The sequence below is a fragment of the Nematolebias whitei genome, chromosome 1 (genome assembly GCF_014905685.2).
Source record: "Nematolebias whitei isolate Nwh7 chromosome 1, NemWhi1, whole genome shotgun sequence".
Taxonomy (NCBI): domain Eukaryota; kingdom Metazoa; phylum Chordata; class Actinopteri; order Cyprinodontiformes; family Rivulidae; genus Nematolebias; species Nematolebias whitei.
The window spans coordinates 62,740,128-62,744,725 of NC_056498.1; positions in this window are offsets into that span (position 1 = coordinate 62,740,128).

Consider the following 4,598-nt stretch of genomic DNA (forward strand, 5'->3'; position numbering starts at 1 on the left):
ATATAAATTTTTGTTGCTTTTTTTTATCTTCTTCTCTTCAGTTTTCTGTGGCCCCCCTAGTGCCCCAATTGGAGGCCCCCCAGGGGGCTGTGGCCCCCACTTTGAAAAACACTGGGCTGTGGCAGACATTTTGAATTGAGTCAACTCCAGAAGTTAATCATTTGTTGATATAAATCTAGTGATAACGTTCTGGATTTTAGTGAAAGGCTTCAGTGTGATTCATGAAATATTTTGCTAACAGATAGACAGTGTTGACTAACAGTTAATTCCACCATTTTAAGTGCTTGAAGAATATGTTGGGCTCCATTTCTGTACTGACTGGGTTAGAGCTACTTTTGGATTAGTTTGGGTGGCCAATTTGTATTGAGGTGGCTCCAAAAGTGGTTGTTGATTAACTTGAATTATAATTTCATTACATTTTTATTAATTTTTTATACTAGTTTGGTGTTACTTGAGAAGTTTCCATAACAAACAAACATATGGACTTCAACAGTTAATGCTAACATTTGCAGCAAAGATCTCAGATCATGTGCAGCTCTCTGAATAAGTGTTACAGTAGGAGGTAATGCTCAGCTCCAGCACCACCAACTTATAGCTCAGTATCTATAAAACTGTCTGAGTTATAGCCAGTTCAGTTTTTGCTAATGTCATTTGGCCGTGGCAGCCATCTTAAATCAGATTGTCAATATCTTGAATACATTATCAAAAATATTAATTAAAGTGTTATTAAAATTTGTTCAGTGGTTCATGAGAGATTTTGCAAATAGTCAAAGTTGACTTCATCTGTTAAATACAGTTACAAAACGATCATGTGCGACTAGTTACCCATCAGAGTATAAGTTGTGGATAACTTTCAGCTACTCCCATGTCAAACCTTAGCTCAGTATCTCTAAAATTCTCTTAGACATTTATGGATTTTAATGTAGCTGAGTGATAATTGCATGTTAAAATGAATTAACGCCACACATTATTTAGTTATAGATGTGCATTTAAAGGTTATTTGTCGAGAGTTTTGTTAAAATCCATCTGTTGTGTGGAGAGTTTCAACTAACACAAAAGATTACTGAACATGCAGCCACAAGCAAAACAGTTATTACCCCTTGGCCTTACAATACAATAGCAAAAGTATGAACAAGACTACTCCGTTTTATTAAAATAAACTCGTGTAAAAATGTACTTTTAGATTTTAGTTGTTAGGATTTTTTTTTTTTTCCAAGATTGGCTTTTGACCCTCTTCTGAACACTTGAGTCATGATCCGCTATCCCACTGAGTGAGCCATGACAATGGATTGCCTTTGGAGCAGGATACAGGCAGAATACCAATGGACCCAGGCTGGCCTGAGCCTCGCTACTCTTCATCGCTCATTTCCCAAATGTGTGCCTCTGGATAGGAGGCCAACCATGGGGGAAGACAACTGGCAGCAGTTCTTTTTTTTTTTAAGTATTCCCTGCACATTTCTACATCCAGACCCACAGCTGTTACACACACACACACACACACAAAATGAACTGAAATGAGAGAATCTGAAACCCATCCCTCAAACAATGGCTAATTGGATCATGTGGCTTTTCTTGATGCTCACTATAAGCAGCCCTATGCTTACACTCCAGGAGACAGTATGACTGTATCCTGCCAGATGAATGTCTGCCAATCTTCAGCAGCTTACTCCGACACAAATAAAGTCAAATTAAGATGTGTGCCACACTGAGGCTATAGATGTCTGCTTCTGGGAGCTCTAAAGAAAAAAACTAAACTGATCTTATCGGTGTCCCTGAGGATGTGGAGGTTTTGCATCCATGCAATTAAGGTCCAGAATAGATCAGTTCCAGCAGCTTCCATGAAATGGTACAGACGTGCATGCTCCAGTGTCAGGCATCGGTGCTCTCACTGTTTGAGGCAATCCAAATGCATTTCAGTACAATTCAGAACCTTGATGTTAGTTTACATGTGAAATAAAATAGCAGTATGTCATGCTATAGTGTTGACACATTTTATAGCAGTTTTAGGGCTCTAAAACACTCATTTGTGACAGAGCATCACTGACTTAACTGTTGGTCGTCTGAGAAGTAGTGCACAATCTGCAATTTCCATAAACCTTCATGCTTACTGGCATTTTTCTGAACACCTGACACGTTCAGGCTCCATGGATAAAGTTGCTTACATGAGTAATAGCCCTTCACTAACACTTTGCGTGTTGATTCCCATGGGATCGTTCAAAAAAAAAAAAAAAAAAAGGCAACTGCATTTTCTACCCGTCTGAGCTGTCTGTGAATGTGGGCAGAGAACTCATCAGGGACCAAAATGATTTCCCTTACCTCACGGGCGCAGCCGGTGTATTCCAAGTGCAGCAAAGGTCATTGCGCAAAAGATGCTGGGAGTGATGACAAGTGTGCTGGAGCGCACAATAACCTAATCCCGGTCTTAGTGTCCTTCAGATGTCGTCAACCCTCTAATCTTCAAAGCAGAGTGGGGTCGGAGCTCTTAATCTCCCCACTCACGCGCGCGGCTCACTTTCCCCTGCGCAGATGACTAAGTTATCCATGTTTATGTCACTCCGCGCGCAAAACGTGAACGTTTCCCAGAGGAAAAACAAAAGTCAGAGACACAGAGAGAGTAAGATAGGTGTGGTCCTTCAGGGGGTTCACTGTTTCCTGATGAGGAAGAGCAATCAGCCGCTGGAAAGAGCCTCACATCAACATCCAGCGCGATGAGGAGACGCTTTAAACGGTTCTCCGGGTGGATAAATCGATGGCTTGTGTCGGGTCCGTCTCCTGGTTCATTTCTTGCGCTCTGGCGCCACCCAAAGTTCTACTGGAGCTTGTTAGGGGCTCCCAGATGTCAGGTGTCCTGCCCCTCTTTCAATTAATTTGTGCCTTATGTGGACAAACATTATGTTTTGTTTTTTTTAGGGTGAATTTATAATTATTTGATTTAGAGTTCAACATTTGATCCGTCACATGATCAATGTTGTAAATGAAGTGGACTTGATTCGGATGTTTTATTGAAAACCCCTCAGAACAGTAAATTCATTTTTTATTCATATTCACATGTATTCATATTTTATTTTCTACAGCAATAAAATAGCAGAAACAGGCTAAATATTTCAAAAAGCTAAAGTTGCACCATCACCAAAAGTCATAGCAGAATATTACAAACAACCAGAGTGTTTGCTGTAAAATGATTTTACTGGTATCTATCTGGCAACGTTGTTATTTCATTATTTTGTCCCATTAAGGTGCAGGTGTTGGCTACATATTTAACCTAAACCATTTTGGTATTTTTTTTAATCACCTTTATGACTTTTAGTCATTTCCTGATTTCATTTTTTTGTGTGATGGTTATAGTTAAATACACAATAATGAGTTAAATAATATAATATAACAATATATACATAAATCATATTCTTTTGGCAAGTTTCATGATGAAAAGTCCAATAATATACTGACTATTTTGGTATCCTACTGCTGAATAGTCAGTTTAATAAGTGAATATTTGATACATCTAACAAAGTTAAGTCAGATCCTCTGGACGGATAAAAAAAAAAATAAATTTGAAATGTTTCATCTTTTATTCAAAAGCCTTTGTCAGTCTGAGGATCTGCACTAAACTCAAGTCTTATAAATAGTCCCTTATAGTGGATCATCCAGTTTGCTGGTGATAGCCAAAACTAACCGTTCACGTGATAAAGGAGGACCATCAGTTTAGCAATTGGTCGATCGTGCTCTGATGGTCGCTTGCTATTCACAGAGCACTGAGTGATACATACGAAGCAGATGGTCGCTTGTCCTGAGCCTGCTCTGCCGGAGGTTCCTTCCTCATGAGGGAGTTTTATTTTTCACTGTTGCCTTTATTTATGCTTGCTCAAGATGAGAGTCTGCAATAAAGTTAAACTCAAAGCAGTCTGCTCCTCAGATAAATAATGTTATTAACTTACTTTTTTACGTAAGTGAATCCAAAAAAGTTCAATCTGGTCCTCTGGACATTCAAAAAAACAAAAACAAAACAAAGCAAAAAAAATCTAGAAACGTTTCGTCTCTCATCCAAGAGACTTCCTCAGTCTGAGGTGCTGTTTTCAGCTCAGTCTCTTAAATAGCACCTGCTCAGGGTGGAGGACATTTGCAAACCGAGGTGTACCGCAAACCCACACACACAGACCAGTATTTGCAGTTTGACTCCCATCACCCTTTGGAGCACAAGTTAGGAGTCATCAGGACTCTGTATCACAGAGCAGACAGCGTCCCCACTAGCTCGGGAGCCAGGCAGAAGGAGAAATCCCACACAAGACAGGCTCTAGAGCAATGTGGATATCCTAACTGGGCCTTCCTGAAAGCAGAGAAAAAACCCAAACAGGACTCCAGTCAGCCAACAGGTGAAAAGGAGGAACCCAGACCCAGACCAGTGGTCATTCCATATGTTGAGGGAGTATCAGAGAAACTGAGACGTTTATTTTCTAAACATAACGTCACAGTGGCTTTTAAACCCCAAAATACATTACGGCAAAGACTGGTCCATCCCAAAGATCCAGTCCCCCGGCACAAACAGAGTAATACTGTGTATGCTGTTCAGTGTCAGGAGGGCTGTGATCAGTCTTACATCG